We start from the raw sequence: 12,978 nt of genomic DNA on the forward strand, positions 1-12,978 counted from the left end.
CGTGCTCTTTCCTCTAATATTTCAAAAAATATTTATCCAAACTGTTGTGTAAAAACTGCTCTGACTTCAGCTTCAACTTTATCTATAATTATTCTATATTCTAGCAAACTTGGATGAAAATAATCCTTCAAGCTCTTTCCGGGCTTAATAAGCGCTTCCACAGGATTTTATTGTGAAGTGTAGTGGCTGTGTGTTTGTAAGACAATGCGGCAGCCAATTTATGCACGGTAATGCTCTTCAAAACAGCTGTGAAGTCGATGACCAACATCATGACCTTAAATGCTTAGACTTATTGCGTCTTTTTATTAAGAGAAAATACAATAAACTGCTGATCATTCATCACTGCGAGTAATAAAGGGTTCAGTGATGAGTTATCAGGAGTGGCGAGTTAGGCAGATGTAATAAATACATAACTAACATGTCGTCGGAATGTTGACAGCACGATGACTCAAGTGGTAGTGACAAGTTAAGTCTGTGTTGAGTTATCGGGAGTTTACTGCGTAGCATCTTTCGTATGGCGGCAGATGTGGAACTCTGAGGTCTGGCTTGGATACTCTTTAAGCACGGCAGTGGGTTTGCACGTGCGTCAGACGCCTGGCTGACCAACAAAATATATATGAAGGGAAAACCGAGTTATTCTAAAATAGAAAGATGGATTCCTCTTTTAAGAGCCCGGATGAATTGTGATGAAGCGCTGGGTGAGTGCTCTTCGCTGTTGCCTTTCCACTCTAAGATGCTCCCACCCTCTGGAACTCCACCTCACAGTCCCTTCGCCTCGCCGCCACCCCCATCCCCACCCTCGCCTGCCTCCTTCAAGGCACATCTCAAGACCCTCCTCTTTCGAACGTACCTTCGGTCACTCTCCTACTCCCAAGTGTCAGGTCATTGGAAACGCAGACCCGTTGATAAATGAGACGGGTATAATCCCCACCACTGGAAAGGATCAGCACCAGGACAGTTTCTATTACACAGCAGATACCTGGGAAACACTTCACACGTTTTTACAAGGCTCGGGTGTCGTTGAGACGTCTCAAAGCACTTCGCAGAATATACTGCAAAGTGGAGTGACTGTGCATTTCGTGGGCAAAGCGGGGCAGCCAATTGCGCACAGCAGCGTCCCCGCAAACGGTCGTGGAAACCTCGAACAACAGTTAACATGCGATAGCCAGTGTTAAGCGCTTTGAGGCATCCTCCTCCGGATGTGAAGGGCTCTGCGTAAATGTAAATTGTATTGTGCGGCGTCTCGCTTCGCAGAGATTTACAGCCGGCACAGTCACGATGGGCCGAATGGCCTCCTTCTGTGCTGTATAATTCTACCATTCTACGATTCCTCTCTCCCCCCCCACTTTCATTCTCTCTCCCCTGCCCCTCTACCCCCTCCTCTCTCTCCCCTCTTCATCTCTCCCCTTCCCCTCTCTCTCTCCACCTCTCCCCTTTCCCCCCTCTCTTTCTCTCACCCCCTTTTCCCTCTCCTGACTGTTTCTCTCCACCTTCACCTCTTTCTCTCTCTGCAGTTGGAGTTGAGAGACAGACAGAGAGATATATTTGCAGCACAGAGAGGCAAGCCTGCCTGCCTGCCTGATGTCATTGGGAGGGGCAATACTGTAGGGATCTTGGACATTTTCAGGAACTAGTCAGTTGTTGTAACTAATGCTGAGAGAGTGAGTGAGTGAGTGAGAGGCACAGAGAGAGAGAGACAGGGAAGAGACAGAGAGAGCAGGGTCCTGGGAGGATGGGGAGGACATAAACTAGTCCCCAAAACCTGCAGGTAGGACAGCTGTGTGGAAGAAACCCTTTTGAAAGCTTTTTGACTCCCCTTTGAGAGCAACTGGAGAGAGTGAGTGTGAGAGCAACTGGAGAGAGTGAGTGTGAGAGCAACTGGAGAGAGTGAGAGTGAGAGCAGTGAGCTGCCCAGAGATTGGAGGTGTGGGACACGTCCATACAAGACAAGTCACTACTCTTCTCCCACTCTGTGTGTGAGTGTTTTTGTGTTTCCCTTCTCGAAGGCAGACAGGCAGAGTGTGTGAAGACAGAGAGAAAGAGAGAACGCACTCTCCCGCAGACCGAGACGTGAGTTTCCCAACTTTTTTTTAAAAGCAAAACTTTTTTTTAACCGCTTAAGAATTATAATAACTCTCGCCTTTAAGAATAGCCCTTTGCATTTTGATATAACGCCTTGTCACGTCTTCGAGACGTCTCAAAGCACTTCACGGAATATACTGTGAAGGGAATTGACTGTCGATTTTGGGGGCGACTGTACGGTATATTAAACGTCCAATTGTTTTTCTGTAGACCAGTGCTGCTACATTTAAATTGATTTTCTCATTCTCTTCATCTCTCTCTCTCTCGCTCTCTCTCTGTAGGACTCTGTACAAGTCAACACTTCACGGAGAGACCCTCTAAGACATGTAGCCTTAAGGCTACTTCGCTGCACCTGAAGCAGGTAAACAAGCTGTTAATAAAGTGGGACATGTCACTGGCGATTTATATATAAATATATATATATACTGTAAACTCCTGCTAACTCGTCATTCCGAGGGAAAGAGCGCTCTAGTGACCAGTTACTTACCCAAAATCACAAGTTAGCCATGTGTACAGACGTATAAATAAATACGGTCGGGATATTGTAATAATCCTTGTTTTTGACATAACACCTTATCTGACGTGAAAGGCGTTATACACATGTCACTTGTTTTGTTATCATATCGTTGAGATGTCTCAAAGCGTTTCACAGAATAGACTGCAAAGTGGAACGATTGTATTATTATACTTTGTGGGTCGAAACGTGTGATGACTGAAGCGGTAGGGACAAGTTAAGCCGGAGTCGAGTTATCAGACCTCACTGTATAACACGGGCGTATATATTTTATTTTAGAAATAATTGACCAGGGAGTATTTTCAAGTAGTGCGATTTGAAATGCTTGAATTTTGTTGCTGTCGTCATTGATTTCACTGTGGTTAACCGGAATGTGAGACCTCGGTGTGTGCGTATGTGTGTGTTTGGCGGCATAGATGGATTGTCTTATTGTCTCGCCTTGTTCCCAGTGAGTATAGTTTGAGGAGGGGGTGGGGGGAGATGGTAAAAAAAAAGCAGATTATAATCACGTTTTTTTTATTCACTGTGTAAGTTGATGGTGGGGTGGGGGGAGGGAGTGAGAGAACAGTCTTAAACGTCTTGAGTCAAGTTTCATCCAATATTTTTTTCCCGAGAAATCTTTCCAAGATTCCCCCTCCGCACCATCATTCCCGATCTTTTATGACCTGTGTTCCAACAGGCTGCCCAAAGCATTTGTGTTAGCGGCCAAGGGAAGTGTGCGAGCGTGTGGGTTGGGGGTGGGGGGAGTGCGTATATTCAGTTTAAAAAAAAAAGAAACGTTTCGATGTACGGCGTAAAATAATGTTCTGTGAAAAGCAGCGAACTAGTAGTGTTGTTTCGGTTCAAAGTTACCCATTTTTGTTTAAAAGAAAACAGAAACAGGACATTTTAAAACCTATTGTTTGCCAAAGCGTGAAAATGATTGCCCGAGAAAGCATTACGCTATATAGGAAGCATTTAAACCTTCCCCGAGCCCCAGCCGCCTCACTCACCCCCACCCCCCACCGCCCACCGCCCCCACCAACCAACCCCCCCCACCCCTCTCTCTCCTGAGCCGTGTTAACACTGTGAGACACCCTTCAATTCATGCCTTTTTGGCCACTTGTCAGACTTCGAGGCTGAGGGATATAATAATAATACTTACATTTGATATACCGCCTTATCACATAGTTGAGACGTTTCAAAGCATTTCACCAGACGTACTGTCAAATGAATTGACTGTATGTTGTGGGTGAATGTGCTTATATGTGCTAACATATTGCAAGGGTATAGGAATGTATGTTTAAGTAAAAACGGGATTGGTTCTGAAGTCCCGAGGTTTGTAAAAGGCTGCGTTTAACCCTCCTTTACACCACCCGGCTACTTGCTTGTTCTACGCCCTTGTAGTCAATTTCAGTGGCAGTAACAAATGTTCCTTTGGTTGCGGGTCGAGATGGACAAAGAGGCGATTTTCAATGGCTAGTTCTTACACAGAGGCCTCAGTATAAGAGAGGGGGTGGTGGGGGCGATGGGTGGGATAGGAGAGAGGAGTTGCTGAATGAAGACAGACCGAGTTATTGAGTGGGAGGGATTAGGGTCAGAAAACGAAAGAAACAAATAGCGATTTCTATATCCCTTTCAAAAACTAATAATAATTTGGCCATTCAATCCACAACTGTTTGTGGGACGGTGCTCTGCGCAATTGGCTGCCGCGTTTTGTCCACAAAATGTACAGTTAATTCACTTGGCAGTATATTCCGTGAAGCGCTTTGAGACGTCTCGACGACGTGATAAGGCGCCGTATCAAATGCAAGGATTATTAAATAGTAATATCAATAGTAATTGATGCAGCGCCTCATCACGTCGACAGCATCTCTTGAAGGCATTCACAAGGTTTTACTATAAAGTGTAGTGACTCTGCCTTTGTCCAAGTTTTTATTTGGGATTTTGTTCCGACCACTGACTGACTGCCCAAACCTCTATGGTCCCAGGCTGATTAAGATTTAAAATTTTCAGGGGGCGGGGGGAAGAAAATCATACATTAAAATAAAAAGAGTAGAAACCTTTGAACACATTTTGTGTGTCAGCCTGACCCAGTGGTAGCACTCTCGCCTCTTGAGTCAGAAGGTTGTGGGTTCGAGCTGTACGGGGGAACGTGGAATCACAACAATAACAACTTGCATTTAGACAGCGTCCTTCGCACTGGACGGCGTCTGAGTGCTCGGTCGGAGCTGCCTGTTCAAGTGGATGTTAAAGGTTGGGGAGCCCTGTAGCGCACTCGCCTCGCAAGCGAGAGGACCCAGTTTCAAATCCTGGGCAGAGCGAAACATTAGGCAGATTTCCTTACTCCACACTCCTCTGTTTTCCCAGCAGCAAGTAAGGAACGCGGTTGTTAGTTAATTGGCGGATCGCCTTTCTGGGGGATCGCTTTTCAAAATCAAAATAAATAATAATTTGGTCACTCAATCCACGACTGTTTGTGGGACACTGCTGTGCGCAATTGGCTGCTGTGTTTCCCCACAAAATACACAGTCAGTACATTCTGTGAAGCGTTTTGAGACGTCTCGAAGACGTGATAAGGCGCTATGTGAAATGCGAGGATTGTTATTATTATTATTATTTTAAAAGAGTTTCTCTCTCCCTGGCCAACAATCCCCCAAATAAAATTGCTCACTCACTTCTGGCTGTTTTGTGTGCGTAAATTGGCTGTCGGGCTTGCCCAGAAAACGCAGAGTCACTTTGGTACGTGCTTCCGATGTGAAAGGCGTCAAAATCAAAACCTAACGATTATTATTGTAAAATAATAATCTAGAAAGAGTAATAAACTATATCTCAGTTTACGTTCCGAAGAGAATCCAAAGGCTTCAGAGCCTTGTTTTGGAAACTGTGAAATCGCCACTTTGCGCAGAGCAATGTCCCGTGAAAGAGAGCCGTGAAAGAGAGTCACCAAGTTTCGTTGGGGGGCGGTGTATTGCCCAGGAGAAATTCTCTTTTTTTTTGGAGCCTCATATAAAAAAACAGAGAAATGTTCAGCACAGAACGAGGATATTTGACACAGTGTGTGTGATCGTGTCAGCCTGGCTCGGTGGCAGGGCTCTCGCCTCCGAGTCAGAAGGTTGTGGGTTCAAGCCGCACGTCGGTACTTGGAATCATAGAGTCGATGCTGAAGCTCTAGTGCAGGGCTGGGGGAGGGTGTTGTATTGTCGGAGCTGCCGTCCTTTGGAAGAGAGATTAAACTGAGGTCCCGTCTGCCTGTTCAGGTGGATGTTAAAGATCCCGTGGCACTATTCGAAAAGAGAAGGGAGATTTCTCTCTCCCAGTGTCCTCCAACAATCCCCAAATATAATTGGACCCTGCCACGTTTCACCCACAAACACACAGTATATCCTGTGAAGTGCTGAACCAAATCCCAGAATTATTATTATGTTATTATTATAATAGAGCCATGCACAACGGCAAGTCACTACACTTCAAAATGTGTTGTTGTTGTTCATGAAGGGTTGCGTCTCTGAGCACTTAACAGTAGTTTGACGCTAAGTCGGGGAGCAAGGGGTGGTGACCTTAGGCACGGTCGAAGCGAAAGGTCTTCAGGTGTGATCTGAGACGGGCAAAGAGGGGGTGAGGTAGAGGGATTGAGGCAGAGAGTTCCAGAGGTTCACTGCGTAGTGGCTGAAGGCACAGAGTGGGAGGGTGGGGAGAAATTAGAAAAGAACAGCCCCGGGCAAGTTTTCCTGCAAAAATATCTTTCCGAATTAATGCAAAGATTATTTTCTTTTGGTCAGCTGGGCATCTGACACACGTAGAAAATCCATCACCGTGATTAAGAGTCTCCAAACCATACTACTCAGAATTCCACATGCGTAAGCCACCAACAAGTGGAAATTTTCACGCGTCTGGAATGGAACACGCACACTCCCTGTGGTGGGATGCATCCTGCTTACCTAATTCCGGAGAGTATTAGGATCAGGTTGGCGAGAGCCAAGGCTTGGGGACCCCAGAGTGTGCGTTGGGGTAACTGCTGGAGTTTGACCAGCTAAAACCTTATAGCTTGCCATTGCTACCCACCACCCCCACCCCTTCTCGGGTCCAAATCCGTGACTGTCCAGCACCTTGCGACATCCTCCCGACGTGAAGGGCGCTATACAAATGTAATTTTGTATTGTATTGATGGCACTGTCTGTCAAGCTTTCCTCCTGCTTGTCCAGTAAGGACCATCTGTTTTGGCTTTGGCTTTGGCTTGCAGGGTTAACTGTGATTCCTTGAACAGTTTCAACAGCAAGAATTTACATTTATATCACAAGATCACATCTGATCTCCTCCCTCCAGAACCCCCCCCCCTCCCCTCCCCCCCATCACAGCATTGAACTGCTTCCTAAATGAATCCGAAACCACTCGTGGGCCACAGTGGCTGAAAGCACGACCGGCGATGGTGGAACGGAGGGCACGAGGGACAAGCGAGAGGCCGGAGCTAGCCGAGCGGAGTTAGTGGGTTGGGGTAATAAAAAATGTGGTCGAAAAGATTGGGCTTGAGAGTGCAGTTAAAGGTTGGAGTGAAGAGGGGGTCGAATGAAAGAGACTCCAAGCTGGATTTCCAGAGAATGGGAAAATGGTTGAATGTTTGTCCACTGATGATGGGGGGAATTGGGAGGGGAGGCTGGTGTTTGCTGAGCAAAAGGAGCGGCCCGTCACAGTCACAGAGGGTAGGGACAAGGTGAGGCCACGGAGCTATTTGGAACTTGTTTCAACAGCATTTGGTCCATAGCGACAAAACCAGTGGAAAGAATGAAGTGGAATCCACGCATCAGGTGGATGTGAAAGGTCGTTGTTGTAAACTTTCATTTATATAGTGCTCTTCACGCAGGATAATGCCTCGGAGGCCTGCGCTGTGCTGAGCGAGGGGGAGCGATGAGGTGACCGGAAGTGCAGTGGAAGAGATTTTTTTTTAGATGGGATTTAAGGCAGATAAAGAGGGCGCAACCCAGAGGGAGTGAAGGGAGGAAGTTGGTATTATTTGAAATATATTAATAATCCTTTCGGTTGATATCGGGCCTTATCACGTCATCGAAAACATACTGTAAAGTGCATTGACTGTATATTTTGTGCCCATTCTAAATATTGTAATTAATAATAATTAATACTAATAACATTTGATACAGTGCCTTTCACATCAGGAAGGATCTCAAAGCGCTTCACGGGTTTTACTGTAAAGTGTAGTGACTGTGTATTTATAGGCGAACACGGCAGCCAATTTCTGCACTGCGACGTCCCACACACAGCTGCGAAGTGGGTGACCGATTTTAGTCGGGGTTTGTCACCCGGGATACCGGGAGAGAAAAGCTTTCTTCTCTGTGTGAGTACGATAGTGCCGTGGGTTCTTTCACGTCCACCAGGTCAGACCGTTATAAGATGATGTAATTAATATGAAGGCAGTGCTCTGTTTTCTTTCAAGTTGCTACAAGCAGTGAGAGGAAAAACAGCAGGAGAACCTTGGGAAATAGGAAAATAGTTGGCAATCTCAAAGGGACAGGCTGTGACAGACTGAAATAAAAATAATAATCCTTCCATTTGATACAACGCTTTTCAATTCAGGAGGACGACCCCAAAGTGCTTCACAGGACTTACTCTAAAATGCAGTGACTTTGCATTGACGAACACCGTGACCCTATCACCCCCATCCTCGCCAGGCTCCACTGGCTCCCCATCCCCCAGAGGATAGAGTTCAAAATCCTCCACCTCGCTTTCAAAGCCCAACATGGTCTAACCCCTTACCTCTTGACCTGCTAACTCCATACAGACCTGCCCACTCCCTCCCTCAGCGGGCTCCGGCCTGCTCCACGTCCCCCGCCTGGCCCGCCCTACTGTTGGCGGTCAGCCTCTCTGCCCCCAACCACTGGAACTCCATCCCACAGTCCCTTCACCTCCTTCCATCCCTCGCCTCCTTCAAGGCCCGTCTAAAGACCTTCCTCTTCGACCTTACCTTCGGTCACCCTCCTTCCCCTACCCCCTGTCCTCCACCCCTTCTGATCCCAACCCCCAGCTCGTATCCAAATCCCTGACTGTCCAGCGGCTTTGGATAACCTCCCAATGTGAAAGGTATACAAATGTCATTTGTTGTTGTTTTGTGGGCGAACGAAATAGCCTTCTCTGGCCGTTCACATTCCTATCCTGCTTCACACAGTCACTCCCAAGTCAAAGTATCATTTATGTTTGGAATTTCTCTCCAGACAGGATTGTGCTGAGTGGCCACAAATGTTCTTGAACCTTGACTATCCTGGTTGCTGTATTCGCTTTTAATAATAATAATAATCCTTGCATTTGATACAGCACTTTGTCTTCGAGACATCTCAAGGCGCTTGAATGACGAAATTATAATTGTTTTTAAAAAAAGATTTTTTCTCTCTCTCTCTCTTTCTCTGAATTGCTTTTACCTTCTGTTCTGCAAGGTGATGGGTTTCCGTGTGGGTCACACTTGTTGGACCAAAAAACATTGGATGTAATTGTGGACGTGATGCCGTTTTGGAGTCCATTCCCCTCAAATCGTCCCTTGCCTCCTTCAAGGTCCATCTCAAGACTTTCGTCTTTGACCTTGCCTTCGGTTCCTTCCAGCCCCACCCACTTGGCCCTCACCCCTTTCAAATCGAACTCCCAGCTCGCATGCAAACCCTAGACTGTCCAGCTCCTTGGGACGTCCTTCTTGATGTGAAAAGCGTTGTATAAATGCAATGTGTTGTGTTATACAGGATGTCATGCTGTGTTATTGTGATGGTGTGTTATAATAATATGCATTTGATATAGCGTCTTTTTCATTGGGACGTCTCAAACTGCCTCACAGAATATACTGTAAAGTCAAATTTTATGAGCAAAACACAGCAGCCAACAGCAGCCACAAACAATTTTGAATTGAGGGACCAAATTAATGTTTTTTTTTGGAAGGATTATTATCCCCAGAAAGCAATCAGCCAATTGACTAACAACTGGGTTCCTGCTCACTGCAAGGTAAACAGAGGTATGTGGAGTCTACCTAAGGTTTCAGCCCTGCCCTGAAATCGAACCCGCCTTGGGACGTCCTTGGGACGAATCAGAGCTTTGGGACATCCTCCCAACGTGAAAGGAGCTATACAAATGTAATCTTGTAGTTGTTGTTGTTGTTGAACCCGGATCCTCTCGCTTGTGAGGCCAGTGCTCTAACCACTGCACTACAGGACTCCACATTTTAATTAAATTTGAGAACCTTACTCCAGTTGTGTGCTATTGTGGATTTCTGAGATTTTAATTTATTTCCTACTGGATTTTATGACATCATTTTGGGTGGGTTTCCTGGTGAGGTTTTGTCTGTATATTTTTCTCTCCTCGTATTTCAGATGCATGACCTACATCAGCTTTTTATGAGTATGTTAGAATGTTTACAGCATAAAAAGGCAATTGGCTCATGTGTCTGTGCTAAGCTCATTCCCCCTCTGGAGCTCTCTACTCTAATCCCACCCCCTCGCTCTTTCCTCATTGTGTCTGCTGGTGAGAATAATCCTTCTCCGATTGGCAGGATGTGATAAGTGGTTGTCCCAAAGGGTCTGTACTGGGACCTCAGCTATTCGCCATATACATAAATGACTTGGATGAAGGAATAGAAAGATTTGTATCCAAGTTTGCAGACGACGCTGAGCTATGAGGCTCGTAAGTTTTGTAGCTAGGAGTAGGAAGTTACAAAGGGAGTTAGACAGATTAAGTTGCAAAAGGATTTAGACAGATTATTTTTGATGAAGTAACGGAGAGGGTGGGTGAAGGTAGTGCAGTTGATGTAGTTTGTGTGGATTTTCAAAAGGCATTTGATAAAGTGCCACATAAGAGACTTGTAATCAAAATAGAAGCCCTCAGTATTAAAAAAACAGTGGCAGTATGGATACAGAACTGGATGGGAGACTGAAAGCAGAGAGTAGTGGTGAACGGTTGTCTTTCTGACTGGAGGGAAGTGTGCAGTGGTGTCCCCCGGGGGTTAGTATTGGGGCCACTGCTGTTGTTGATCTATATAAATGACCTGGACTTGGGTATAGGGAGTACAATCTCCAACTTTGCAGATGATACTAATCTGGAAAAGTAGTAAACAGTGAGGAGGATAGTAACCGACTGCAAATGGACATAGACAGACTGGTAACATGGGCAGACACGTGGCAGATGAAGTTTAATGTGGAGAAATGTGAAGTGATGTATTTTGGGAGGAAGAATGAGGAGAGGCAATATAAGCTGATGGTACAATCTTAAAGGTGGTGAAGGACTAGAGAGACCTGGGGGTTCACATCAGTAAATCTTTGAAGGTGGCAGGACAGGGAGATAAAGCTGTTGAAAAAGCATACGGGATACTGGGCTTTATAAATAGGGCATAGAATACAGAAGTCAGGAAGTTATGATGAACCTTTATATAAAACACTGGTTAGGCCTCAGCGAGAGACTGTGTTCAGTTCTGGGCCCCACACTTTAGGATTGATGTCAAGCCATTGGAGAGGGTACAAAGGAGATTTCCCAGGATGGTACCAGGAATGAGGGACTTCAGTTATCAGGAGAGGGCGGAGAAGCCGGGATTATTCTCCTTGGAGCAGAGAAGGTTAAGAGGAGACTTAATAGAAGTTTTCAAAATAATGAGGGGATTCCATCAGGTGAACAAGGAGAAATTGTTTCCACTGGAGAGTGGGTTGGTAACCCGAGGACACCAAATTAAAATAGTTGTTAAAAGAAACGGAGGGAAGGGGAGGAGAAATTGTTTCACACAGTGAGTTGTTCGGATCTGGAATGCATTGCCTGAAAGAGTGGTGGAAGCCGATTCAACAATAACTTTCAAGAGAGAAGTAGATAATTATTTGGGAAGGACAAGTTTGCAGAGATTTGGGGAGAGCGCGGGGGAGTGGGATTGAATTGGATAGCTCTTTTCAAAGAGCCGGCACAGACACAGTGGGCCAAATGACCTCCTTCTGTGCTGCATAATTCTAGGATTCTATGAAGTGAGTGTGCAAAGCTGTGGCAAACGGAGTTCAATGTAGGAAAATGCAAGGTCATCCACTATGGATTGAAAACGATGAAGCAGAATATATTCTTAATGGGGAGAGACTAAGAACTGTGGAGGAGCAAAGTGATTTGGGTATCCATATCCACAAATCACTAACAACTAGTGTCCCGGTGCAAAAAATAATCAAAAAGGCGAATGGGACGTTGGCATTTATCTCAGGGCCTGGAATACAAAGGGGAAGAAATGATGCTTCAGCTGTATAGAGCGTTGGTGAGACCCAACTGGAATACTGCATTCAGTTTAGGGAACTACACCTCAGGAAAGATAATTGGCCTTGGAGGGGGCTGCAGCGCAGGTTCACTAGAATATTACCAGGCCTTAAAGGGATAAGTTACGAGGAAAGGCTGCATCAACTTGGATTGTATTCCCTTGAGTTAAGAAGGTCGAGGGGTGATTGATTGAGGTATTTAAATCTGGAACTCTCTCCCCCAAAAGGCTGTGGATGCTGGATCCATCGTAGAATCAGAGAATGATACAGCACAGACGGAGGCCATTCGGTTCATTGTGTCTGTCCCGGCTCTTTGAAAAGAGCTATCCAATTCAATCCCACTCCCCCGCTCTCTCTCCATAGCCCTGCAAACCTGTCCTCCCCAAATAATTATCTACTTCTCTCTTTAAAGCTGTTATTGAATGGGCTTCCACCAGCCTTTCAGTCAATGCATTCCGGATCCCAACAACTCGGATCCACAACTTCAAGAGTAAGGTTGATAGATTGTTGTTAGGTCAGGATGTCAAGGGATATGGGGAAAAAGCAGGAAATTGGAATTGACAGGATTAGTTGAGGTACAGATCAGCCATGATCTAATTGAATGGTGGAACAGGCTCGAAGGGCTGAATGGCCTTCTCCTGTTCCTAGGTTCCAATGTTCCTAAGGTGCTCCCTCCCTCACTGGAGCTCTCCACTCTAATTCCATTCCCTGCTCTTTACCAATGTTGACTGTCAGTTATTTATTCAGTTCCCTCCTGAATGTTGTTAGCGCTTGACATCGGTAACCATTTATGGAGAAGTAAACCCAGAACCATACTTCCTTCCGTATGTACTGAAACAACACAACAATTTCAGGAGAGAAAACAGCAAATATTTCTTTACCCAAAGGGGAATTAACGACTGGAAACAGGGTTAACAGCTTGAACCACAACACTTTTTGTTCTAGTCTTTCATAATAATAAATAATAAGCGATCCACCAATCGACTAACAAGCGGGTTCCTACTTACTGCTAAGTAAACAGAGACGTGTAGAGTAAGGAAACCTGCCTACGGTTTCTCCCCTCACGATAATTGAACCCAGGTTCACTTGCTTGCGAGGCAAGCACACTAAACATTACGCAGCGAAACTCCACAAGAGCAG

The 12,978-nt window shown here is 45.6% G+C and overlaps 1 long non-coding RNA gene across 1 annotated transcript; it reads left to right on the top strand.

Annotated features, from left to right (window-relative positions):
* Window positions 1-1,697: 1,697 nt before the first annotated feature.
* On the top strand, window positions 1,698-2,393 carry LOC121848507. The gene is made up of 3 exons (XR_006084918.1): window positions 1,698-1,768; window positions 2,007-2,070; window positions 2,364-2,393. It is a non-coding gene; the product is annotated as an uncharacterized LOC121848507 (long non-coding RNA).
* The last annotated feature ends 10,585 nt before the right edge of the window (window positions 2,394-12,978 follow it).

This window comes from Callorhinchus milii, unplaced genomic scaffold, assembly GCF_018977255.1.
Source record: "Callorhinchus milii isolate IMCB2004 unplaced genomic scaffold, IMCB_Cmil_1.0 Scaffold3, whole genome shotgun sequence".
Classification (NCBI taxonomy): domain Eukaryota; kingdom Metazoa; phylum Chordata; class Chondrichthyes; order Chimaeriformes; family Callorhinchidae; genus Callorhinchus; species Callorhinchus milii.